At 42.3% G+C, this 14854-nt stretch overlaps 1 protein-coding gene across 4 annotated transcripts in view; it reads right to left on the reverse strand.

The window, feature by feature from the left end:
- The window catches only part of SEPTIN9 (septin 9), a 143159-nt gene that overhangs the window by 18105 nt on the left and 110200 nt on the right, over positions 1 to 14854 (reverse strand). Inside the window, exon 1 of one of the 4 annotated variants that reach the window (XM_072111990.1) lies at positions 11386 to 11537. The exons of the other annotated variants lie outside the window; for them this stretch is intronic. The gene's annotated coding sequence lies outside the window, so the exon portion shown is untranslated. Of the gene's footprint in view, positions 1 to 11385; positions 11538 to 14854 lie in introns of those variants that run through there. 4 annotated transcript variants of the gene reach the window in all.

Genomic DNA, 14854 nt, shown 5'->3' on the forward strand with positions numbered 1-14854 from the left:
CAGACCTCTAGCAGTAATGTAAGAGACTGCACCGCAGCTGCCCTGCATGCCAATCCCTGCTGTTACAGTACGAGCGCACCCAGCTGGCATATAGCCACCCCAGACAGAATAGAAGGGAGACAGGATGGGCATCAATAATGGGCATCAGAGAAGGATAAGGGACCAGAAACCACAGGGCATGAATCAGGTAGGAAACATGGAGGAAGCGAAGAGGAAGACTAATCCTTAAGCAATATAATATGAGGGTGTGGCGATAGCCGGCAGGCTGAGATCTGCAGGAACAAGAGGGAATCCTAAAATATACCCCTCTCACAGAAGACCCTTACAACCCTAAAAATGTAGGAACCGCAAAGCATTAACATTCTTCACACCGAGTTATCTCCGCATACTGTCAAGCACATAGATTTGCATCCGCCCCCTCCCCACTTCCTATACTATGACTTTTTTCTTAGTAGTTGTAGGCCTTGTGGTTGGGAACAGCTGAAACGCAAATTGAGGGTGGTCACGGGGTGGAGACAGCTCAGGAAACTGCACTTTAAATCTGTAGAAGATCTGATATATCAACTAAACAGATGCAACGACAACGCAGAAAAAAAATGAACACTTTGGAGTCTTATACATACATATACACACTCTTACGCCCCTCGCTGCCCACCGTATACCTAGGAACCCTAACAGCTGCCAAGAGTATTCAGTGAAGTAATTCCCTCCTTATCCTCTAATCTATTCCCAAAAATGATTTCCCCATTAGTTCTCCACCTTTCACCAGATGAGACAACTATAAAGCATTAGGTGTAGCACATCCTCCGTCACGTCCAATGCTGATGATTCACATCTCCGTGGATGCACACGCACCCTGCCAAAGTTCTTTCAGGACCCAACAATCTGCCCAAATTCACAGGAAACATCAGTCATGGCTGCGTGACATGTGCCCCAGAAAAAAACTTAACTATTTCCAAGACAGATTGAGCAGTGAAGTGCAAGTTCACTTGTGTTGTCATCACTGCTGCATGCTAATGGTCAGGGTGAACATTGCCATCATGTGGTGTGCGTCCTACACCCGCCCCTCTGGAGTCTATAAGATGCGAAAAACAGGAGAATGTAAATATGGTCGTTTTTATAATATGCTGCGAGATCGGGAAGTACCTTCTTTCTGCTGATAAGATAGAAGACATATGGAAGGATATTATTGGACAGAATTTTGGATTCGCCAGGAGGTATGCGGTGGTAAAGCGGCATGACTGTGGATCTAGTGATCAATGGAGCCTCTTAAGTTTTAGAAATTAAAGGGAAACTGTCATCAGAAATTGGCCTAATAAACCACTAGCAGTATGTTGCCAAGCAGCTGAACACTTTGGAGATGCTGTTTCTTTCATGACCCAGTGTGGTGGCATCATCCAGAAAATCAACTTAAAGGGGTTGTCCGAGTTTTGATAAAAAAAATATATGTGGCCGGGAGCGCGCTGACTAAAATAATAAAGCTGCCGGATCAGTGCTGCATTCAGCTTTTATTATTTTAGTCAGCCCGCTCCCGGCCACATATATATATTTTTTTTAAAATTCGGACAACCCCTTTAACGTGAGATGAAAATTGGTTGTATAGGCGGAGATTTTAACACTGAAATCAAGCTCCATCTTCTGCCCTTTTTACTGTCATTGATGGTTCTGAATACCGAAACATCAATTAACCAATCTCATGCATGATATTGAATGAAACCTGTCATCAGCAATAAGCCTATTAAACCAGTAGCAGAATATTGTCAAGCACTTAAAACCTTCTAGTTTTTGTTTCTTTCATGGTCTAGTGTGATGGGATCATCCAAAAAAAAAAAAGTGTTTTAACTCTGAACTCTCTGACATCATGCATTGGACTTCAGGAGATCTGGTTAGTTATGTCTCTGGATAAAGCACCATCAATTACAGTGAAGGAGGCTTTCTGAGGAAGAGAAAGCTTGACTTCAGTATTAAAATCTCCTCCTCCATGACTTTATACAACCAATTTACATCTCACTTCAAAGTTGATTTTCTGGATGAGGCCACCACACTCGAGCATGAAAAACAAAAACTAGACGGTGGTACGCTGCCTGAAAATATACTAGTAGTGGTTTGTTAGACCAATTTCTGATGACAGGTTCCATTTAATCACTTTATAGTCCCTTACAGTTTTGGCGGATAATTTTGTGTGAACAAAGCCACCATGTTTCTGTAAATTGTTTTATACAGAGGTGAAAATTAAAGCTGCTGGATCCAGATACAAAATATGTACCAGGCCCCCAATTTTAAAGTTTTGTTTATAGCATTGGTCTCCTCTTATGGTGAAAAGGACACCTTACAGGCCCCCAGGGTGCGAATGTACAGACTATATGACTGGGCCAAGCAATGACTACAAGCATCTCTGAACCTTCAAGAATGACATGAATTTCCTCAAGACGTTTATAATAAAATGAGGCGAGCCACCCATTCCCCTTCATGTAAGGAGCAGGCGGTTTCCTGGCTAATGTCAGGAAGATGCTCTGTCTAAATGAGATCCTTCAACAAAGCATTCTGCGAGGCCTCCTCGCTGATGTGTATACAGTGCGTCTGAATGACAAGACACCATGGCAGAGGAAGGAAGACTACAGATCTTAAGTAACGAGAGGGGGAGGGGGGCTAACCGCGTAAAAAAAAAAATGTACAAGGCATAACACAGAACGTAATAAAATGCACCATTCTGTCCTTTAAATCTAGATGACCAAGCTCTTTAAAACTGGAGGACAATGTTAGACCAAGGGCGGCCGGATGATCTCATAAAAGAAGTAAAGAAAGACTACGAGATCTGACCACTACCTGTTTCTGCAAACCGCAAGCAGATTATTCTGGGATCATCTCCATGACCTTGGCTCCCGCTATTTTATGATAAAAGCCTTTTACAGCACACTGCTGCCATATCTCACACATATACTGGGGTCAATTTATCAAGCTGCCTATGGTCATGGGGTCTATATATTAGAATATTTGGTCTTCGAAAAACAGGGGCTAGCAGGTGCTTAAAAATCGTAGGCAATTTGGGTGAATTCTAATATTGCAGTTTAGTCTTCAAATCTTGGCCTGTACAATGCGTTATCTTAACCTGTAGCCCAAAATGGAGTCCCGAAAGACAGTCACACAAGGTTCTCTACAAGCTAAGTTAATGTGGTGTTCCTTATGGCCATTTTTCACAAGATGGTGCCGTATAGATGACCCACATTGTATAGCCTTACAGAAGATCAGTTTACAAATCTTTCAGTACATCTATGAGACGTTTTGATGTAGGTTTTTCTTCAGATATCACCATCAAAGGATAAAATATGCTGTGAAACCCAAGCGTCATAAATTGACTAGCTCCAGATTACCCCGACACACAGGGTTTTTCCGTGTATTATATGTGGATCGTCTGGAGAGTTCAGATACTAAAATACTGTCAATTTACCTCAAATCCACCACAGCATATCCTCAGTATTTACAGTCTACATCAACACTTAAAAACAATGCCATATACAATAATCTAAGCTGCCATTTATCCCACGTGTATGGGCACCTTTATATAAACCAATATGGCTGCTTAAGATGGAAGATGGCTTCTTTATGGAAAACCAGGCCTCATGTAGTAGCTGTACGTGCAGCTGCAATGACTCAGTTTATCCATTAAGAAAATAATAATGAACTTACTTATGAGAATAATAAGAACTATTTTTATTGTTCATTATTATCACTAGTTTATTAGGCAAAGTCACAGTCAATTTTTAAAGATTTGTACATCTGATCCCATTCATATAACTAAGGCTTGCAGCTATCCGAAACTATGGAATGGCGCCAATTTTCCTGAGAGATTTCTGCTGTGTGAATATAGTCTAGTGGGTCACACAAATATGACATTATAGATATAGAATCCAAACTTTTCCAAAGTGCACAAGGGGGGAGATTTATCACAAGTCTCTTAGAGCAGAACTGTTCTAGTTGGCCATGACAACCAATCAGAGCTCAGCTTTCATTTCCCTACAGCTGTTTATGAAATAAAAGCTGAGCTCTGATTGGTTTCCATGGGCAACTAGAACAGTTTTACCTCAGAAACTTGATGATAAATCTCCCGAAAGGACTCCATTTCTCTAGCGCCATTTTGATCAAATATGTCACACCATAGCCTTTTCTCCTTTTTTACTCATACAAGTAAAAAATTACAAGTTACATGTTGATAATTACCTCAAATATTAAAGATTTAAAGATTATTAAATATACGTGTAGAATAAACACGGACTCTTGTTTCCCCCCTCTGGGACTTAATTAGCGTTGCTAATGGAATGGTAGTGGACTCAAGAGAAGCATGACATGGCGGAGCTGTGGGCAAACCCTAACAGCTTAGCAGTAAATGACACGGTGTTACTAGACTGTATGATACCCTTGATAATAATTATCCTGACATTTCTGTATGGAGGCCAGTGCCTCCAGCGCGGTGCTCTCTGTGCGGGCTCAGGAGGGCGGGTGCGCACCCCTTTGCCATCACCCAGCTCCTCGTTTGACAGACGAATGAGATGTTAAGAGCTTCCTGTTTATGTTGAGACTACAGAGAGAGGGGAGCCAGCGCATGTTATCTCCCTACAGGGGGGACAGAGGAGGGGGTGATGCCCCTCTTAATGGCCTGACACTGGTCTCTTTCTAAAGCATACAATGCCCTGCGCTGTAACATTGAGCTTTACGTGACTAGGAGACATGTACAAAAGAAAAAAAATCCATTTACAAAAAATACATTCACAATTAGCAGTATAACCATAACAATAGTATTCTGCAGCCTGGCTGAAGATTATAGGCTGCCACTTATGGCAAACTGTGTGTATGTCTAGGAAGTAATCATACAGATTTTGATGCAAAGAATTTATCTTCTCCCCGAAACGCCACAAAAACGCCAAAAAAGCTTCCGCCACAAATCATTGAGAGGCAGATTACAGAATTTTTCAATACGCTTTTGTGAAAGTACCCCAAGAAATTCTGGCGACAATCCGCTGTAGTCTACTATAGGGCCAAACTGTGCCATACAATTTATGCAAAGGCTCAAAAATGTACCTCAAGTTACCTTAGAGACGCACCCTATAGAGGCATATAGATTGTAGGTGCCACGGTATGGGGTCCCTACAAGACAGGATGGTTAAGAAGTCAAGAATAAAAAGATTAACATACCAATAATCATTAAGTTATCGGATGTATTTATTCTGCTGCTAGATTTGGGGGAAGAAATTTTTTTCTCTAAAAGAGGGAAAAAAGAAAAATCGAGAATTTGCCTTTTGAGTTCTTTTGGATCATTTTTGAAGCTTGACCATAGATTTATATCACCACCTCTCTAAAAAGTAAAAAATGTAAAAAACAATGTTTAAAACTAACTTTGGGTAACCTCATTGCACGATTTGTAATTCGGAGCTGTAAGGGGACAAAAAATTTTTTTTTCCAATGTGCATATACAATGTTCCATGAGGTGCTGTACTGCAATAGACCTCTGTGCGGTCTCCCGTGGTAACTTTTTCTTTTCCCATGACCAGATAATGTGACCTGGCCCAGTTACTGTAATGATGGTTGCGAGCACAATACGTGCAGTTATATTTACTCATTTCATGTCAAGAGACCAGGCCGCTTCATGCCAATATCAGTTCTCAGAACAAGCCTGACAAACCACAAGTCACAACAAATCCTTGACAAATATTGGTTATCAAGAAGCCTACTCTTCAGGAGTGTTTGGGGCAATGGTGAGGTGAATAGTTTGCAATAACCTCGCCCTCAATCCCCATACAATCAAGTCAAATGCCAAGGAAGGAGATGGTGACGTCAAGTTGCTGCCAAATTCCTGTCTCCTCGGGCCACTACTTGACAAACTGTAGATAAATTCGGAGATACACCTTCATTAAAACACCCAACCATTACATTTTTCTGACGTTAACACATATCAAAGATTTATCCACTGATCTTATCTATGACGTGAAAAGTATTTTGTGGAAGCAGCCAGCCTAATACATTATTAAATGCACCATACGGTCATGGATGTGGTGAGGAGATGATGCCGAGGTAGGACCAGATGTTGAGAGCTGTAAATATACTGCTGGATTATTTTAAGCTCAGGAAAGAAAGATGTCGGATAAGGACAATGCAGAGTAATAGCCACTCTGACATGTGAGAAAATTGTTGCTAAAACAGTATAAAAAAAGTGGGACACTTTTGGGTAAGGTGTTGGCAGGTCCTATCTGAAACAACAGACCATAAGGTATCAAGTGATGATGTGTCCCTTGTGACCTAATGGTCAGCGATATCAAGTAACTTCCATGCTCATCCTATGGCTGGAGTGATATTGATTTTGCCCCAATCCAATTACTTTGGTTTATGGGTAGAAGAGGTTTGAGGGACTTAGAGAACATCTTCAAAATGGTCAAACACGGCCTGATGTCAAGTAGGAGAAGTAGTGGCATATAGTGTTTGTTGACATGGTACAAAGAATAGCTATTCACAAATAGAAGAATTAGACCACCGTAAGGGACGTATTTTAACGCCCAAAAATTCTGCATGAAATTGTGTCTAAAATCCCACTAGTGACATTTTATTTGGGAAACCTTTTCTGCTAGGTTCCAGAACATATCTCCCATTGCTAAACGGCTGTTTTCTGATGCAGAATCTGGTCAAAATTAAGCCGTGAGACCATAACATTACAGTTGTAAAAAGATTAGAAGTTTCTAACAGGATTTATAGTTTTGGAGGGGGTTGTGTACATCTGTCAGATATACAACATTTATGAGTTTAACCCAGTGGGGCCTCAAGGATCGTCGCTTTATCAGAAACATTCCTGGTTTTTAAAGGATTTGCCAGGACTAAATAATTGCAATACTGTATTGATGGTAAATAGTTAAAGCACAGAGGAAAACTAGTTTGGATGACCGCTTTATAATACACACAACTCTTCCTGCTATAGGCACCCAAGTACCAGGCCGAGAGCTGCACCCTTTAAAGACCAACAATGGTGACCTTTCGTTATCCTACGCCAGCTGGTCCAGGAGAGGATGTGGGGCTGTGCTGGGGGAGGAAAGGAAGGAGAGGCTTGCCTTAGGGAAGGAAGAATAAAAAGGTCCTTGGGGGGAGAACACGTAGGCGGAGAGGGGACATACACACCAGGGAGGTTTATCACTTCCTTATACAGGCCTGTGAAACTTTATAGATTTAAATGCAAACATGTGTTCGGAGGTAGCGGTGCTATTTGTATGTATATATATATATATATACACACACACAAGCTCATACATACCAGACGTGGATGGGAAAAGAAAAAAAATATCCTACAGAACTGCACAAAGGGGGTGACCCTAGTGAAGTAGTGAGGAGATGGTCCACATAACGAAACACAGGTACCCTATAAACTACAACATAAGCTTCTTGTTAGGGCCTGTTTACACAACCGGATTTTGGGCAACAATAGCTCAAAGGGATTTTGGCTCAAAAAGTGGAGAAGGGAAGCAGTTTGTTTATTCCCCTCTCCTGGGATCTGATCGGGTTTTTGGAAGAATATATAGAGTCTAGATTCAACCTCCATGTACAAAAGATAGAATCTACAAGATATGATAGTCCTCAAATTTATATATATCAGCTTGATTTTGAGATTAAGCTTAAAGCGGCAATTATTTTTACTAGAAATATCTTTATACACTTTTAAAATATCAATAGGGTTTATATATAGACATCAGTTATTTTTGGTTCCCGGATCTGTACATATAAAGCTAAATGGTGTTCAACTAAGTACAATAATATTTGTAGGATTTACTCCCCATCTGATGTCTACAGGATATTCGCCTGGAGTTCACTTGGCCCTACGATGGGGTATGTCGACAACATGCCCGATTCTTTGGTCTTAAAGGAGATAAGCGGTGCCTAGAGGTGTCCCCAGGTGTGTATTTGTAGAGGAAATGAGGAGCAGTGAAGAGCTTATAAAGTGTAGGACCAACTAAGCCTCAGTGAGGTCCTAAGAGGCAACTGAAGGCTCTGCATGTGCTGCCATATGGAACCAAAAGTACAAAATGATTTTCCCATAGAGAAAATGTTTTTAGCATATGGTGAGACTACAATGGTTCCATATTAACAAGCATTTCAACCTACCATTGAGTGGTTCCTCAGTTGGGCCTTGGAGCCACCATACATATAATAATTGGGTTAGACTATTTCACAATTTTAGGATATCCACTCTGGAAGTTTCTAGGATTGTTTACATGTCAGTTCTTGAGGAACATACACTCTCCACTCATAACTAGATGCTGGCATTAAAAAAAAAGGAAGAATATTATTTGAAGAAGGTTTTCCTTCCTCAATATATTAGGATCTTATTTAGGTAAAACACAATATATACCACAAATTATGAGCGTGCATTGCTGCAACAATTCTGACCAGAAGCCATTGTGAAACTACTTTTCTAACAGAAGTTTCAGTGTGTTTGTAAGACTTACAAGGATTGTGGTCTCAGGAAACTTTTAAGGTGACTAAGCCTGTTCTACAAGAGCAGTACGTCAAGATCTTGACTTAAGGACACTGACATTGCAGGAACATGTTATATTACTCTAAAAATGTTATCTCTTTAGCTGAAAGGAAAAAAATACATATCAAGTCCTAACAACAATTTGTGAGGGAACTGATATCTCCATGCGATGGTTTCTGGAACCTATAAACATTGATGAAAGACAACATTTGCACTGAACCAAGAATTAGTCACCCAAAAGGTGCAGCAATGTGTCCTCAAGGATGTTATACAACAGAATGTTTTGTTACCTTCGACCAGCAAAGCTTCTCAACCCCCTGGCAGAACAAGGTCAGGGCCTTCTCTGAAGTTTTAGCTCTACACATATGACACTGACCTAGCCTTCAAAGCAGCTCTTGGATATTAGGTGGCCAGTGTTGGACTGGCCAACCAGAGGATTCTCTATTGGGGCCAAGACTCTAACCCAATAGTCCAACAAAGGGCCACTCAATTTGGAGGCTACTATTCTGGTGGAGGGTGCCCAGAGTGACCACTATCATATGGGCCCAAGGGACCCCATTCTGACACTGTAGGTGGATTTTTCTAGTCAATGTTTTGCTGAGTCCCCCAGAGGAGAGCTGTCAGACAGCAACTCACCCTCATTCACTCACACTAAATCTACCACATGGATGCAGTATTTTACACCAAGGGCACTTAAACGGTTGAGAATGTTCCCTGAAATACTAAAGGCCTAGTTTTGGAGAAAATCATCTTTTAAAATTACACAAATGAGCCTTATCATAAAAGCCCCTTCTGGCTCCATCTTCTGCTTATTATGCACACCTATAGGGTTATATTTCCACTTAGAACCAATAATGGAAAAACAAAAGCTGGGCCTTGGTAGGTTGGAACAGGACCATTGCTGGGACGTTTTTGGCCGGTACGATATTGGGATTTCATGTTGTCTGTATATCAGACAGCATGAAGCTTCTGTAATGTACCCCAGGATAATTATCAGAGAGAGGTCCTTTGCTTTATCTTTCCCTTAAATCAGTATCAGGCGTAACTACTATTCCCGAGGACTCAGAGTGACCATGACTGCCATGTAATACAACAATCCCCAGGCAGGAAACTCTGGTTTAGCCAGACCAATCTACACACTCCGTCAGGCACCATTCAGACTGGTGTATTCAGTCCGTAAAATATGGCCCAGGGACCAGGACTTCCAATACCCCTTTTATACTAGGAGTACTTGTCTCTCCATGAGACTACCGTACTTAAAGGGCTGAAGTTATGTGGGGTTAAAGGGACCACAATTCTGTAACTGTCTGAAATGCAATCCGTATTTCATTAGCTGTACCAGTTTGAATGGAGGCTTGGAGAAAGCTTTCACATTTTTCAAGTATTTCCAGGAAATTTTTATATTCTGCGTCACGTAACAGAACACAAAAGTATAAAAGTAACCATAATAAAACATATCAGGAAACAGCAGATTTGGAATTTAGTGACCTCCAAACTCAGGGCGAGGACCAGGGCCCATTCACAAGAGCATAGGGCAGGACAGCATGACCTGGAAGAGGTTACAGGACAGACAGATCTCCAGGAGGATGTGTGTGTGAGAGTCTTTGGCAGATTAAAGAGATTAACCAGGAGAGAATCTGAGAATGGAGGGAGAAGAGGAGGAGGAGGGGGACGAGGAGGGTGATGTCTCTGTGTCTTCTCTCACAGAACAGGAAACTGATGTAGCGAACACCCTCAGCAGATACAATCTGAACCCCCTTCTCGTTGATCGCAGGGGGGGGAGGGGGGGGGGACATAGAAGCAGCTATTAAAGGACCCCCATTGCTCATTAGCTTGCAGAGAAGCTTCCCATGCACTGCGGTGTAGGTGCCATGGAGGTGTGAGGCTACTCACAATAGCGCTGACAGCCATATTACAGAACAGGGGGGTGGGGGTGCAGGAACGTGATCCATCAATATTCCAATCAATCACCTCCATTACTTATTGCCGAGATTTTCCAACCCTTAACCAAGGGACTAGGGTTAAGTGCAGCTCTGAGGTTTACAACAGATCGGATTGCGTGCAAATTGCACGTACAATTTAATCATTTTCCCACCAGAGCCAGCACCTGCCAGTCACATTATACATTCATGAGCGTCTCTATCTGCGTACGACAAGCCCCCCCCCCGTCCTGTGGAATCCGGACCAGCGTCTTGCAGGTGCTAAGATCCCGTACCCCCGAGCTCTACCTATGACAGATATACATCTCCAGAACTGGTTTATGGTTGCAGAAGACATCATTACACTGCTGAGTGCACAGGTTTAGGCGGAAGTCACTTTTCATTGCAGGTGATATTCATATATATATATATGTGTGCATTTAACCCCATCAGGGCTGTGGACCATGTATGGGGTGCAGGTCTCCAGACATCTGCTGCAATGGGCCTGGGATTGGCGTGCTGCAGCTGCAGACTGATGTGTTCCCTCTAATATTGCATAATCTCATGTCCGCCGGGGGAATAACGGATCAGCCGTAGTAAATATTACATTGCAATCATGGATAAGAGGTGACGTAGTGTACCTGGGGCTGTGCCACTTCAGGTGCCACTGTATGGATGACGTCACCATGTGAATGATACATATATACATACTATGACTATACTGTGCAATCAGCATATGTCACCCCCCCTGCTCCCCCCCCCAATCCTATACCCTATTGTTACAGCACTGGGGATGAATGGGTTAACCTCGCTGAATGTAATGAATGTATCAGTCCCCTATATACATCCCCTGCACAAACATAGGGTCAGCATCCTAACATGCAGAGCATGGCCCCCTCCCTATACATGCATAGGGTGCGGGCAGCGCGGTGCATGGCGGGACAGCCGCCCACCTACCTGCACAGAACAATCACCCCCGGGCACAGGCGGCGGCGCGATCCCCGGAGCACACACCGAGCACTGAGCACGAGCTGCAGCCGAGCGCCGGCCAGACACACGGCCACACCCCCCTGTCACATGGTACGCGGGGCGGGGCCACGGCGCGGATGGGGGGGGGGGACTGCTGACAAGTGTGAACTGCTGCCTAGAGTCTAATGTAGTATCTGTATGTGTTCATGTATAGCATGCAGGCGTATACCAGAGCAGCACTATAGAAAATTACTGATGCCACATTCCCACGTGGCGTTTCTGTCGCGTTTTAAAACGCAAGAGGGAGTGGGTTTGGCCCAAAAAGCATGTGAGTTTCCAATCAATCGCATGCGATCAATGGGCAACGAATATGCATTTTGGCCAAACCACCTCCAACTTGCGTTTTAGATGCGTTTTTTAAACATCATTTATGTGTTTATTATTTATTTATCGTATCTATCATCAATGATTTATTATCCCATATCTATGTACCTATTCTCTATCTATAAGGGTCATATATTAACACCAATTTTATTAAGAAAAGGGCACGAACCATCGATTTGCATCTTTTTCTTCTGCATTTGCACAAATGGGGGGATTTATCAAAGCTACATGAAGGGGGGCGTTGTGACTAGCATTATTTAGGAATGCATGGGCACCTATGATACACTCCAACCCCCCCTCCCCCCCCCCTGTTTTTTGCCAATCTTAAGGGCGCATTCACATGATGCGATGCGTCGTTTTTTTTAATGCGTTTTTGACGCATTCCAAAGGCTTCAGTGTTGATCACATTACATTGTATTTCCACTGCTTCTGCGTCAAAACCGCATCAAAAAACATGAATCAACGCCTCATGTGAACGCGCCCCTAACAGTTCCTGACTATGAGGGGTGTGGAAATGCGGATCTCTCTAGGAGTCAGTTGTAAGTATGCATCAAATATACAACAAGACGTGTGTCTTATCATATAAGAGCCGCATACTACACATGGGCTTAATATATATCAATTGTCTATCCTCTACCTATCTAATATTTATCAACCCTTGCACTGCCATGACATGAGGGGAGTTCCACGGCCTCCTCTGCAAGGGAAGTATTACATTTCTAACCACTTCTTTAGGATACATTCCCACCAGGGGCGTAACTTTCACGGGTGCAGAGGGTGCGGTTGCACCTGGGCCCAAGAGGCTTAGGGGGCCCATCATTTGTCACTTTCCCATATGAGAAGACTAGTACTATGAACCATACATTGTAGTCGCGGGCCTGGCACAGACTTTGCACTTGGGCCAATCACCTTCTAGTTACGCCACTGATTCCCAAAATGGTATTGGACCCAGCATTGAGCACCAGGTCATATTCTGCTGCCAGGCTTTCCCATGAGGATTTACATTGAGCACTTTTGCCACTGGTTTACCTAAAAATGACATAACTTTTCATCTGACATGTAACCAATGTGACTTCCCATTGTAATTATCCATCAGGAAATCCTTTAGAATGAATCATTTTTGTTTTCCTGTTGCTAGGAAACCAACAGAAGGTATGGAGATACACGTTATTTGACAATTGAAAATTAGGCTCTTTTTTATATGGATTTTGACCAACATGGAGGAAACCCATTGATTTCAATGGGAGAGTGATTCTGTCTCACATTTTCCCTAATGCAAAATACGCCTGTAGCTCACAGAACCACAAGTCTGATGCAATCTTAAAGATTAGATTCATATCTTTAAAATTACACAGGCAGGATGTTCCTAGGTACTATAGCAGCAAAGATAGGGGGGTCTGAAGTGACTCTCTCCCTACAGCTTCTAAATTTGACTCATCTCAGGTAAAATGACTCTTCTCTGCTCATTTTCACACCTTTTTTTGGAGGAGATTTTAGTAATGTTTGGGATTTCACATAAAAGAGGGAATTCTAGAAAGGACCTTTTATCTCCTATCTGAGGGGGGCTGGAAGTTCAGTGGGGTAAAATCTGGTGACTTCCTTCTGAAAAGTCTAGGTATAGTTTCATAGAACTTTTGACACGTCTCAAGGTTAACCCCCCCCCCCAATTGTTCTGATCCAAAGGACAGGAGCGCTCAGCGGCCATGCCTAAGGTTGCCAGCTGGCCTGTGTTTTACCATTTAGAATAGTACTTTTTTTGTTAATTTTACATGCCTCAGCTAGTATTTTTACTTCCGGATTAAGGATCCTCTTTTGTTGTTTTCAAACCACTGCCAGTTAAAATATTTTATGTGGTTTGACATCGCCTTTAAAGTAACCGGCACCTGAAAAGCAAAGCATTAGTACAATATAAGTGCCTCCTACACACATGGCATAGGTACATGTACCCGAGATGGGGAACCTACAATCTAGGTTATCTGGTATTTATCCCTTTCTTACTTATTTTAAAGTTTGTAAATTGGGAACATGTAGGTCCACTTATGGACCAGTAGGACACACCCAGGTGATATGAAGGACGTCATGCTCCCTTTCAGAGCGGGATGTGTCTGAATTTACCAAGACGCTCTAAATTAGGGACTGATCCAACAAATTCAGAAGTATCCAATCAGATCTTATTGATTTTGGATTATGGTCTCTGGTGAATATGAAATTGCTTGTGTGCTGAGATTAGTAAATCACATTTTAGGGCATATCCTGATTTTTTTTTTATTGGAATTGAACCTCTATTAACCTGGTCTAAGTCCAGTTTGGCATGGGGTGAATCAACACCAATTCACCCCCAGTCATGTTCCTAAGGGGTCACTTCAGTGTGTGTCATGCTGGACTACAAGCTGTTTAGGGCTACCAGATGTCCCCGCACGTGATACTGACACATCTTTTCCCAATATGTGCCGCTCAATGTAAACCGAAACAGAACGTTCCAAACACAGAAAGCAGATATCCCAAAAAGATTATCCAAAATTCATCATTGTAAACTTAAAAAGGATTCTCTAGCAAAACTTTTGACCAAAATCTCAAAATAGACCTAAAAAAATCTTTGTATCAATGATTTTTTGACACAACATGTGACTTCTGCTGCTTATCACTGCTGCAGTGGTCGAAACATTATCATTGGAAGCCATAATACAGGGAGAAGGATAGAGGAAGTGGTCATAGTAGTATTGGGGGATCAGCATTATGAGCATTGGGGTCTTTTAGATGAGTCGATAATCTGCACCATGAATGTTACTCACAACACGTGTTTCTCTAGGACAGGATAGGTCATCAATGTCAGATCAATTGGGGTCCTAAACTTGGAAGTCAGCATTAACACTGAAAAAGTGACCCCACTGATGTGATATTGATGACCCATGGTGGATCTTCAATATAAATAAGCTGAAAAACCCCTTTAATACAGCCAATCAGTCTCATATGCTTTTCATGTTGTCACTACCGCATATCTTGTTATCAGTAATCTGGAAAATCCCTTTAAAGGGTCACCCTGACACACTAAAGAATGGAGGATGTTCATATT

Source organism: Engystomops pustulosus, chromosome 6 (genome assembly GCF_040894005.1).
Source record: "Engystomops pustulosus chromosome 6, aEngPut4.maternal, whole genome shotgun sequence".
Taxonomy (NCBI): Eukaryota; Metazoa; Chordata; class Amphibia; order Anura; family Leptodactylidae; genus Engystomops; species Engystomops pustulosus.